We start from the raw sequence: 13,138 nt of genomic DNA on the forward strand, positions 1-13,138 counted from the left end.
GGGTTGGGATGGAACCCAGACTCACACTGGCTATACAAGTCTCCAGGTACTGAGTTACGGTCCCTGCCCAGAAAGCCAAAGCAACGGTAGTCCTCAGAGCCATGGAGTGGCTTCTCACCCCGGTCTTTCCCTAAACCTGACTCTAGGCATCGGGATCTCTCGAGGGTATGGAGTGATGTCACATCGGGCAAGGTAGTCAGTAAACTGCATTACAGAATGATGAAACCAAACTGGACACCAGCAAAAGGAAGCCACGTCGTGTGTGCTCCTCGATGTTTAAAAATACATCTTTGTATGTATTTACCGTGTGGTGTGTGTCTGTGTGTATGTATGCAAGGGCCTAGGGGTGAGGGGACACTCATGGGAGTTCTCTCCTTCCACCATATGGGTTTCAGGGACTGAACTCAGGGCATGAGGCTTGGCAACAAGTATCTTTATCTGAGCTGACCCTGGTACAATAAGTGATAACCTTACCCTCCCTCTGCCACTTCTAAGCTCCCAAGTGAATTCTACTGGATCAGGAATGTGCTGGAATTAACATTAATTAGTTCAGTATCTGAAATCTATGTTCTTATTAGTAAATGCTTACTATAAAATATTGGTGTATATTTGTAACCACGGAAGAGGAAATTATTGAGCTGGGCATGGTAGCAAGTCATAGTCAGAGGATTTGAGTCCCAGGCCAGCCTGGGCTACTGGGTGAGACAATGTCTCAAGAAGGAAAAGTAATTATTGTAATTATTGGTTTCCTGAGATTTCAGACATACCCATCTCTTACTGCCAACTTGTTTCGTAGTTTGTATGTCCTGGCACTTGTGTACACAGCACCTCTCTGATGTCACAGGAAACCAGAGTGCTCAGCCATAGGGAATACAATGGCTACTCGAGTGCTAAGGATGCCCTTAGTCTGGATCCAGAGGGTCTTGGGAACAGTGCTAGTTACAGTGAATACAAATCAGATCTGCAGGAAGACAAAGAGGCAAGGAGGTAGCCAGTCAGGAAACCCCATGCCATTCCTGGGTTCTTGTTGCTAAATCAAATTTGGGGTGACTCTTCAGAACATTTCCAGTGACCTAAGAATGTGCCAGTAGAAGATAGCAACTGGGTCTCAGAGACGTAAGCCCGTAGTCTGCAAGCACTAGGTACAGCTTTGGCAATGACAAAGACAAAGGGAACTCAAGGACCACACTACATGACACATTGGAGGCACAGCAGAGGCCTGTGAGATGGGGCCACAGCCTCCTCTTGGCTCCTGCTGCCCCCCAGGAGTACAAGGAACTGGGCCTGAGTCACTGCAGGAAGAACAGAAAAGCAAGAGACAGCAGGGATGTGATGAGCTATGACCTGGGGTAGATGAGCTTAACCCCATGGTGTGGGGTTAGGAGCATGGGACAGCATAGGACCAGCAACGACACCAGGCGATGCTATTGAGAGCAAGCCCAAAGTTCATTCTCTTCCCTGTTTTAGCCTTTGTCCATTATTATGTAGCCTGACAGACACCAATATGATCTCCTGAAAGGGCTTCCCTTCCACAAAGATCCCCAGTCACCCAGATGAGCATCACCTACACATTTGGTTACAGCTGTGCTTGCATGTAAATAACATGTAAACTGACATAACTACCCAGTGTCATAGTTTTGATATAAACACACCAGACACAGGACCTCAAAATAAGATGCCTAGGCCTCCCACTCAGTATCACATTCCTTTATAACACCCCCCCACACCTTTTATTTCTTGAGGTGTTAGCCTTGAACTACCTATGTAGCCTAGGCTGACCTCAAACTCAGTCCTCCTGCCATAGGCTCCTGAGTGCTGGAATTACACACGTGTGTCCCCATACTTAGCTTTGAAGCTATCTGCAAGAGTTCTGCAAATCTGGGGATATCTGGCTTCTTTGATCACAGCAACAAGATTAATGATCCAGGGCATAACTCCGTTTTTATTACTGAACAGTACATATACAGCATGTGATATCCGCTCACCTACTGAGAGATACTGGATTGTTCAAACTTTGTACAGCCTGGGCCCTGGAAGTTTGCTGTTGTGAGTAAAGCCATTACCAATCAGAGGCAGATTTTGTGTGAGAAAATGCCCCCCCTTAATTAACCACCAAGGAGTAAAGATGGTTACATGACAGGTAGGTTTAAGACTTTCAGACAGTTTAGAAAGCTGGGTACGATGAGGCAAATCCATAACACAGGCACCAGGAGGGAAGCTAGGGCAGAATATCATAAATTCAGTACAGCCTGGGCTACTCGATGAGTCCTTGTCCTCACAGCAAACCAATAAAAAGAATAGAATAAAATAGTTTAAAAGGAAGATGAGGGCTGGGGTTTACTTCTATGCTGGAGTGTTTGCCTGGGATGCGACTTCCCTCATCCATCCCAGCAAAAGTAAAACCACTTTCTGGGGCTGGAAAGATGGTTTAGCGGGCAAAGATGCTTTCCACTGGGCCTGAGGACCTGAGCTCCATCCCCAGAGCCCACATGGGGGAGGGCAGACCTCCGACACAAGCTGTGGTGTGCCTCACCCAGCAAATAAAAGTAAAACACCACTACCATAGACACCAGACAAGCAGTTCAGCAGTTAAGAGCTCGCAGGGGAGTGGGGTGCAGTCCCAGCACCCACAAGACAGCTCACAAACCTCTTCTGGCCACTGCGCAGTCTTGCTACACATAAGTGGCTCATGCCTGTAATCCCAGCACTTGAGAGGTGGAGGTTGAAGATCATCCCCAGCTATATAGCAAGTCCAGGGCTAGCCTGGGTTACATGAGACCTTATACTATACCCAAATCTAGGTTTAGTTCTGCCACAATGCAGACTTTCCTATCAGAATCCTCTGGAGGTATGATGGGACTCATAACACTGGGCCTCACTTTCTGTGGTTCTGGATTAGGATTGGAGAACTTGCATTTTCTAGGTTTTGCTGATGTTGGCTAGGGACAGTCAGAACCACTGAAGCAGTAGATGCTGTGTGATATCATCTAGGAATAGCCCCACACATACTGCACCCTGCACCAAGGTTGAGGTGCTCCAGATCGGAGAGCTGGCCCATGACAGGTCCACAGAGGACTACAGGTGTAAGCCGTCTGAGAAGACAGAAGTGGGGATATAAGGACGTGTGTGTGTTGGACCTAAAAGGTGTGCTGGCCAGCAGCTTGCGGTCCTCCCTGGCAGAAGCCTCTATCTTAAAGAACAAAACCACAGAGGTAATAAATGCAAAACTCAAAGAGCTGAGGACTCTCCACTCAAATTCCCACGTGGCCATCTTGTTGCATAGTTAGGAGGGACTGACTCAGCCGGTTGTCTCCCAAACAATCCTGCCACCCAGGAGGCCACTGGCCCTCTGAAACTGGTTGCCCAGGCTGGAGGCCCAGCTTTGCCTGTTACTGCTCATGTGCTCATCGTGGACAGAGAGGACAGATTGTGCGTCCTCCAGGCAGAATCCAAGCAAGGCAGACACGATGCTGTTCCTGCTGCCACTGCTTGGTCCTGCGCCAGCAAACCTGCTCCAAATGCCAGCGCTGGCTACAAGGTTTAGAAAAACACCTTCTGCCACAAGTACTCGGCGGGCAGGTACTGCACAAGCTCCTTGCCCCTTACAGACTGGAAAACACAAGTTTGGGTAGGGTGAGGGCACTGCAACTCAAAGAAGGGAAATAAAACCAGGAAAGCAGCCTGTAGCTCTGCCCCGTGCACTGTGAGACTGTGTGGGGAGCTGTGTCCTTACTGCCTTTGTCATGGTGTCCTGGCAACAGCAATCAGGGCAAACCCCTTTAAACAGTGACAGACAAGCCTGAGCCCAGATGGACTTTTGCTTGTCAGCTAGTGAACAGAGGACTGCCACAGCCAGCAAATGCTCCAGGGCACAGAACCTTCCTCAATGCACAGGGACACCATCAAGTCCATGGGATGGGCATAAGCAGCCTAGTTTGACCCAGCTCTAATGGCAAGGCCTCACTGTAGAGAATATAAAAACCCACGGGTATTGCATCATGAGCAGGTATGTGCTGGGAGACAAGAAGTCTGCTAAGAGTCTGGCCCGTGTATGCACATGGATCAAAGACTGCCCCAGGGCTGAGTAAGCAGGTCCCCCACTGCTGCACACTGGCCTGTGAGAGCATTTACCACACACCGTCATGTCCACAGCAGCCTTCCCAAGCCGCTGTGCTGCTTCGTTTGCTTGGCGGGAAACATGGTTCCTGACCAAGAGAACGAGACACCAAAGGCACAGAAGCAGACTGAACACAGAAGGCTGGGAGCGGTGCTCTGGGGGAGGGGGGGGCTTTCTAAAACCAGGTGTTCCAGCACGTTGAGGCATAGGTAGACAAAGGTCTGTTAAGGTCAAGACCAGCCTGGACTACGTAAGACACTGTCTCAAAGCAAAACATCAGTGTAGGACGTCAGAGATGCCAGGGACAGTGCACGCCTATAATACATCACTCGGACAGCCGCGGAAGGAGGGCAGCCAGTCCAGGACAGGCTGATCTACTGAGGTGCTGGCCTCTGAATAATAAGTATCACTAACTAGTAACAAAGTTTAGTGTCAACTTCTCACCGGGCTGTAGCCTTGTACTAACTAGTAACAGCTGCCTTTGCATAATTCTGGGATGTAAGATTTGTCCTGTGGTTACACACTGGTAATCTACACCCGGATCAGTGCCAATGTGGCTGAGAATGTCTGGAAGTCCTGGCCTGTTCAGAACATCCACCGGGAGTGTCACCAAAGCTCTTCTTCCTCTGTAATGCCAGCAGCCACTAGCCTCAGCAGTTAAAGGTGTAAGTCCTATCTGTGTGTGTCTTTTCTCTTGTCGAAAATGCAGGAAGTGGCCAACTGGCCACAGAGGTGCAGGAGGACTAGAGAAAACAGCAAAGTGGCTGAGAAAATATTCCTAGCTAAGACCATGGGGGTGGATAGGGACATTGAAAGGGAATTGTAGGATACGGGTGCACATGTAGAGGGGAATGGAAAGACATTGAGGGGTGAGGGGCAGAAACATTTTATACACAATACACACACACACACACACACACACACACACACACGTATTGCTGAAACTACGTCTTTTGAGCTGATAAAGTTCCCCACAAGAACCACAGACTACAAAACCAGTACCAATCACAAGGCCTTTAGGCGGTTGGTGTCTAAATGACTCAGAAATACACAGCCTCTTGCTGCTGCCTTAGCTGGCTCTGAGAGGTTGAAGTTAAGCCCCTGTTGCTTAAGACAACACACATTAGAACACAGGACTCAGATACTGAGCTAGATCTAACCTGGAAGCCTCCTTATGCAGCCTAGCATCCAGATGCTGCTAAGGGAGGGGAGCAGTTATCAGTCCTGCCCAGCTATGACAGTAATGACCAAGCGCTATGAGACAGAGGTGGCACTCACATGCTGGTAGCAATCAACAGCTGTCTAATTGGTCTCAAAGCCTTCCCCGGGACAGAAGTCGTGCCTGGTACTGGAAACCCAGCCAGCTTCTCAGGGCTAGTGAGGTCATGGGCCTTAGAAAGTAATCTACTACTACCTTCTGCTACACCGGCATTACTACATTCTAAACCTACCCTTGACCCACAGACAAGTGTGGCTACCTCCCCTCACTGACAGTGAATGGACACCAACACAGGAAACCACACTGGGGCACAGTGCAGAGTTCAGTGGGTTGTGGGGAGCCCAGCCCCAGTGGATACATTTACATCACAGTTCCTGCATCTATGGCTCAGGGAATGTCACAGAAGACAGGGCAGAAAAGTTCTAAGAGCCGGAGGACCAGGAAGCCTGCTGTGTTGCCGCCTCTTAGAAATGGCTTCGTAATTTGATGCCTCTAGAACAGAATATAGAGCGGTCAGCTCTCCAGCACATGCCTACCCACATGCTGCATGCTTCCTGCCATGCTAATGGACTGAACCCCTAAATCTGTAAACCAGCCCCAATTAATGTCTTTCATAAGAATTGCCTTGGTCGTTGTGTCTCTTCACAGCAACAGAAACTCTAAGACAGACACCCATCATCTTTCTTTTATTAATCAAAAAATGTATATAGCTTGAGTCATGTGAACCTTCCACAAATGACCTTACTTATGTCCAGGCAAGACTTGTCCTTGTGATTTTATGCATCTTGAACTCAAGTGAACTTGGTTCACAGGCCCTTGTTTTACCCTTGGGATATAAATTGTCTGATGCTCTAAATAAAGCTGGCTATTTCATGGGAAAAAAAGAAATGACTACATAAACAAATTGTTACCTGAACAACGACAATATCATAGCCATGCTAATGAGGAAGGGAGAGTCTTCCACAGGGCTGACTCCACCCCTAGACAAAAACCTTCAGGAAGGTAGTGACCGACCGACCAATGAGAGAAGGAATCTCTTCCAGGGATGAGTCTCGACTGGTAATCCAGTACAAAGTGATCAGCCCTGAAGCCAGATAAGCGCCAAACAAAAATGGACTCAGCACATCGTATGTATATATCAGTCCATATATGTGTAATAATAAAGAGGCTATCAATTTGAGGGGGATAGAACATAGGAGGGGCTGGAGGACAGGGAAAGGTGAAATGTAATTAATTGAAATTAATTAAAATGTAATCAATTAAAAATTTAAATAAACAAAATGCATTATTCATAGCTTTATGGTCAAAGTACATGCCAGAGCAAGGAGGATATACATATACATATACCATATATGATATATACCACAGATAGATAGATAGATAGATAGATAGATAGATAGATAGATAGATAGATAGATGAATAATATATATAGTGAGATTTGTCTGTGTGGTTGACAGGTGCTCACAGAGGCCAGAAAAGGTATCTGTGAGCCACTTGATGGGGGAGCCGGGATATGACCTTTGTACTGGATATGGCCTCTGCAAAAGCAAAAGGCACTTAACCCGAGCCACCTCTCCAGCCCCTAAACTTACTTTTTTATACTCAAAAAGCCATGCAGTCACATTTCATCCACCTCTTTGCTAAGCATCTAGCTGGTTCTTTAAGAGAAAAGACCCCAGCATTTTAACCTACACTGTGATAAATGTTACTTTTCCGATTTATTTTCACTATTAAATCACAAATGCTGATCACTGAAAAGTTGACAGTCACTGTTTTTGAAACAAGATCAAGTAGCCCAGGTTAGACCTTAGCTCATTTTGTAGCTGAGGTTGACCGGGAACTCCTGACCGTATTATGTCCACCTCTCAGGTACTTAGATTACAAGCGTAAGCCACCACACTCAGCATAAACTCAAACTAAAAATCGTAACACTTTCAATAATCTTTCATTAAGGAACCACTTGACAGAACATTAAGAATAAAATTCTAACTTATAGTATAATATTCATGTTGAAATAAAATGAAAATGAAGTAAAATATACTCCCAAGTTGCTTAATTGTAAAGTGAGTGGATTGAGTGTGACAGCTTGACTGTCTGCAGTAGGAGGTGGGGGCCATTTGCTTTTGCCACCGGATGAACGGAATGATACAACAATGTTTTTGGATGATAAAAATACACACTGTACAGACAAAACTAAAGACAACCATAATTCCATAACGTGAGGAGCTGAGGCAGGAAGATTGCTGTGGGTTTGAGGCCAGCCTAGGCTAGTGAGCACTGAGGACTTGACTACAAAATGAGATATCATCTTAGAAAACAAAACCCAGAAAAAGCGGAACACTTTACGCAGTTCCACCCGGCTCAGCCTCGCAATCCCTGGGCGGGATGCAGCTGCCAAGCAACTGCCTGGACAGTGCAGACCAGCTGACTACCCTCGACTCCTCTGGATCATCTAAACCCAGTGAATGACAGAAGCTAAATGCAACAGAACACATCTCACGGAAGAGATGGCCACTCCATTTGATGGGAACTAAAAAGCCAAAACAGGGGCTGGAGAGATGGCTCAGAGGCTAAGAATACACTGGCTGCTTTTCCAGAGGACCCAGGTTCAATTCCCAGAACCCACCTGACAGCTCACAACAGTCTGTAACTCCAGTTCCAAGGGATCCGACATCCTTACACAGACATATATGCAGGCAAAACTAGTGTACATAAAATAAAAATAATAAAAATTTGAGAAGTCGGGTTGGGGATTTAGCTCAGTGGTAGAGTGCTTGCCTAGCAAGCACAAGGCCCTGGGTTCGGTCCCCAGCTCCGGAAAAAAAAAAGAAAAGAAAAGAAAAATTTGAGAAGTCAATAGTGATATACAAATCTGAAGATGTTTGGCTCTAGGCCAGGCATAGTAACTCATTCCTGTAATCCCAGGACTCAGGAGACCAGGCCAGGAAGACTGCTGAGTTCCAGGCCAACCTGGGTTAAAGAATGAGACCAATTCAAAAAGCAAAAAATGGTTCTATATATACTCGAATAAAATGAGCAAGGAGAAAAGGCTGCAAAAAACTATGTAAAATGAACGGTGCATTCATTCAGGTACCATGGGATAACCTGGTTGTCAGTCAGGGTTCTCTAGAGTTATGGAACTCATGGAATGTCTCTATTAAGGGAATTTATCATAATGACTCACAGGCTGTCGTCCAACTAACCCAACAGTGGGCAGTTGTGCGTGGGAAGTCCAAGAATCCAGTAGTTGCTCAGTCCCATGAGGCTGGCTGTTTCAGCTGGGCTTCTGTAGAAGTGGGCTCTAACAGATGGGCTAGCAAGTACGTGACTTCCAGCAGTCAGAGACTTCCTTCTTCCAATGTCCTTATGTAGGTTTCTAGCAGGTGTGTACCACCATGCCTGGATCTAAAACTTACTTTGTCCCAGGCTGACCTTGAACTCAAGAGATCTGCTTGCCTCAGATGTGTACTGCCATGCCTGGGCCTAAGCTTATCATGGCCACTATTCAAGATCTCCATGTGAAGATCCAGCTTGGAAACCTATTTTCTAGCCTCAAGATCTGGATCCTGGGTGTGCCCTCCATTCCCGGGTTGTAGTTCATTCCAGATTTAATCAAGTTGACGACCAGGAATAAACATCATACTAGGTAATTAGGGGGTAACCTGGAATTTTTTTGGGGGGGTGGGGGGTTCCTGGGAAGCAAGCAGCACACAGGTGAGCTCTCTACCACTGAGCTGATTCCTCAGCCCTTTGTTTATAAGAGATGTGGTCTAAGTAGTTCAGGCTGACCTTGAGCTGATTTTGCAATCAAGACAGTTCTTGAACTTGCAATTCTGCCAGGATTACAGATCTAAACCACCAGACCCAGCTGGAATCTTTCTCCTTTTAAACTTTGGGACAAGATCTATTGTAGCCTATGATGGCTTTGAACCCATGATCCTCTTGCCTCCCCCTCCCAAGTAGTTGGACTTACAGATACGCACCGCTGTGCCTGATGTAGAATTTAAGTTTTATGTGTAACTCTCACCTAGCAGTGTTTATTATTAAGGAAGGATGTGATATTGATACTTCTCCCAGGGTGGGGCTGATTTCCCTGGAAACCTAGGTTTGTGAAGGCCTCAACCAAAAAACAAAAATCAAAAACAAACAAACAAGAGAACAGCAAAAAGAATTTAACGGAAATGAGGTTTCCAAGGTGAGGCTCTAGCCAGCTCTTCTGGGATTGGCTTAGGCATCAGGTGCTATGCCTAAACTAGTCCAACCGCCCTATCAGGCTCTACGTGGGTGGTCCAACCAACAGCTGGGGAAAGCCCCAGCTGATCAATGACTATGTAACATATCTGAGCATGGGCCTAGCCCCAGGCCCATGTCACCTGACTTTTATTGCCCACTGAGGACCTAGCCATCATGAAGCAAACAAGTTATCCCCGCTACACCAAGTCCATCTGCGTTCTTGGTCTACAGGAATTGATGAAGAGATCCTTAAAGGTACATGCTTTCTCTAGGAAGCACAGAGTGGGGCCATATGTATAATAGCGGGAGATGAGGCAGGAGCAGTTGAAGGCCTGGACTACACAGTGAACGTGAGGACAGCCTGGGCTACATTAGACCTCGTTCCAAAATAAAGGACTGTCAGAATTTGATCATCGTGAAGAAATGATGCATGATGACACACATCTGAAAACAACCGAATAATGGGAAAGAGCCAAGCACGGAGACTCAAACGGGAAGGCAAATAACAGGTACTGTAGCGATGCGGGCACAAGATTAAAGCACAGTAAAATCCGCCAGCAGTGCTGAGAACTCCACTGTTCCTTAAGGAGAAACAGTAGTGCATTTCCTACTGCTGTAATAAAATACAGGGGGCTGGTGCAATGGGCGGACCAGGACTGAATATGTATCTCAGGGCAGAACCTAGGAAGGAGCCTTGGGTCGTATCCCAGTGATCCCCCTCCTGTGTGGGTCTCACGGAGCCCGATGTTTGAGGCCACAGCCACCCAGCTTCATCTTTCCCATCTCCAGCTGCATCATAACAGAGAGCGGATGGCAGCAAGGTGGGAGACATGGAAAGCTACAACAAAGCCAGAGACCGGGAAAAGGACGATACCCTCCTCAGAGCCCACTCTAACATAGCACCAATCACTAATCTGGCTGTGATGCCCCAGTGACCTAATTACCTTGTGGCAGGCCCCACAAGGCAGTTCCGCCCTCCCATCCCAGCCACACTGAAAACCAAGCCTCAGGGGAACACATCCAAATCACGGCAGATGGAGTCTCATTGGCCAGACTAACATGCTTCTTTCTCTAATCCATTTAAGGTACGTCGTCATCATTGCCTTATTTTTAAATTGCACTTTGTGTATTGTGTATACACACTTGTACATATGTCTCGGTATACACACTTGCCATGGCACATATATGGAGGTTGGGGGCTGGTTCTCTTTCCACCACTTAGGGCCCTGGGATCAAACCCAAATTGTGTCAGCCTTGGCGGCACACACCTCTGTCTGCTGACCCACCTTGCCAGTACCCATTACTGCCTCTCAAGAGCCTCATTTCCAGCTTCCTTTTGTTACTGCCCCTTCCTACTCCCCAGGTTGTCCCAGTGCTCCACACGTTTGACAGAAATGCAGAAATGCATATGCTCACCCAACAAATACAGCTGGAATCCTACAGATCACAGGAGGCCAGACAGGCAATATCCACATTCTAGCATGGGAGATGCCACTCCTCACTTGCCTCACTCAGCCTCAGGAGCGCTTTGCCCACTGGAGCCTGCAGAAGGCCAGGAAGCTCACCATCATGGCCAGGGTTCCCAGATGAGCAGTCAGAGAGATGGAGGTGCACAGGCTTTCCCAGCCTCTACAGAGAGCATGAGTGACCCCTCTGGGACCAGGTCCTCCTGTCACCAGCGGGGCACTGACGGATTTGGCCCAACCACAGCCAACCAATCATTTAAAAAACTCCCAAAAAGTCCAGTGAGAAAGCACAGAAGGCTGAGAAGCTGAGGAATTTTGAAAAATGACTGTCCCCTGAGAAGCTGGACCAGAAAAATGAAGGTATGGGCCAAGATATCAGTCAGTCCTTGAAAGGCCACAGTATTACTTTAAGGAAGACAAAGGGGTTCATAAATTAGAATTAAGTACACAGGAAGGCCCTCCAGAGTTAGCAATCGCTCCTTGGTCAGCTTACCCTTCGATGTGCAATTGGACCAGATCAGAATCCTAAGAACTTCAACAGCAAGCTTGACCCTTCTCCCACAAAGGATGTATCATATACCTGACAGTTTGTGTGTGGGGTGTGCGCACGTGTGGAATTTATGCCAAATTAATTAAGAGTATTGACAAACAATTTCCCATTTCTCTGTCTTAATTTTTAGAAGTCGTTTTATGTGTGTGGGGGCGTGCTGTTTTGCCTACGCCTTTATGCATGTGGTATGTGTGTACCGGTACTGAGGAGGCCAGAAGAGGGCATCATATTACCTGGACCTGGGGCTACAGACTGTCATGAGACACATGCGCACGTGCGAGCAGTAACAGAGTGGAAGGAGTCAGTGGAATACACAGCACACACTTGTGTCAGTAAAGGAGAAGGAAAGACTTTATAGAGCTTTTGGTTTTCTGAGACGGGGTCTCCTGATCCCAGGCTGGCCTTAAGTTTTCTGTTCATCAGGGGATCCTCCAGCCTCCACCATCCAAGTGCCAGCAATACAGGAATGGGACACCCTACCTGGCTGAATTCTTCATGAAAAAACAAACAAACAAACAAAACAACAACAACAACAACAACAACAACAACAACAAAACCAAACAACTTCAATGATGTAAACTCAAAACTAAATAAAAGAAACAATTAAAAAAACTGCCGTAGGCCACCCATCAAGGACCTGACTGGGCACGGATTTCAAAAGGGCCCTTTCCTCCTCCGGAGAATACAGGAGGGAAGGAGGGGTTAACAGCTGATAAACTGGACAGGAAGTGCTCTCTTGTCAGAGTCACCACCGATGCACCCAGAGGGGCTGAGCAGGCCTTACTAACAAGTCAGTGACTGGCAGTAGCTGCAAGGTCAAGGGGTTAAAGGGCTTTCTCTTCACAGGACCTTTTAATCCCATTCTATCTTTTCTTGAAAGCCAGATCTGAAATGAACAAAATAATTTTACAAGCAAAAAAATAGTATTTGTGGGGGCTGGAGGGATGGTTCAGCTGTTAGGGGTACTGCATACGCTTCCGAGGGAGCTGGATTCAAATCCCTTCACCCACATGGCAGCTCACACATGTTTGTAACTCCAAGATCACATAGACACACGTGCAGGCGAAACACGAATGCACATACAATAAAAGGTAAATACATTTTAAACTTTAAAGGGTTTTTGTGGCATATGTAAGTAAAAGCTGAAAGCACAGTGCCATCCAGTTTTCTAAGCTGCCTTCTAGAAGAAATAAAAAGGATCCATGGCTTCCACGTGCTCTGAACTTTTTCATCACCCTCTGGCTGTGAGGGTCTCCTGGGAGGCCTCAGAACCCATGCTCTCAGGACAGAGAGAGCGTTTAACAGGCACTCAATGCGGACTGGGATTTAGTCAATGTCTTGCGATGACTTCGTCTCTCCCCTTCCTCATCCCCACACAAATCCAAATCCAAAAGCCTAACCAAGAGTGCTAGGGAGCGTGGGGCATCTCTGTGTGGATATCCTCCAAGTTCCCTCTCCTTTTATTTACAAGAAGAGTGAGAGCAAAGCTTCCACTGACAACGTTGTCATCTCTTCCTGTATCACAGGCACTGTGCACAGCTGTGTTTTGTGC

At 47.0% G+C, this 13,138-nt stretch overlaps 1 protein-coding gene across 6 annotated transcripts in view; it reads right to left on the reverse strand.

Annotated features, from left to right (window-relative positions):
• The window catches only part of Dusp14 (dual specificity phosphatase 14), a 28,945-nt gene that overhangs the window by 1,617 nt on the left and 14,190 nt on the right, over nt 1-13,138 (reverse strand). The window contains exon 1 of one of the 6 annotated variants that reach the window (XM_087573012.1): nt 768-961. The gene's annotated coding sequence lies outside the window, so the exon portion shown is untranslated. 6 annotated transcript variants of the gene reach the window in all.

The sequence above is a fragment of the Rattus norvegicus genome, chromosome 10 (genome assembly GCF_021556685.1).
Source record: "Rattus norvegicus strain SHRSP/BbbUtx chromosome 10, alternate assembly SHRSP_T2T, whole genome shotgun sequence".
Classification (NCBI taxonomy): Eukaryota; Metazoa; Chordata; class Mammalia; order Rodentia; family Muridae; genus Rattus; species Rattus norvegicus.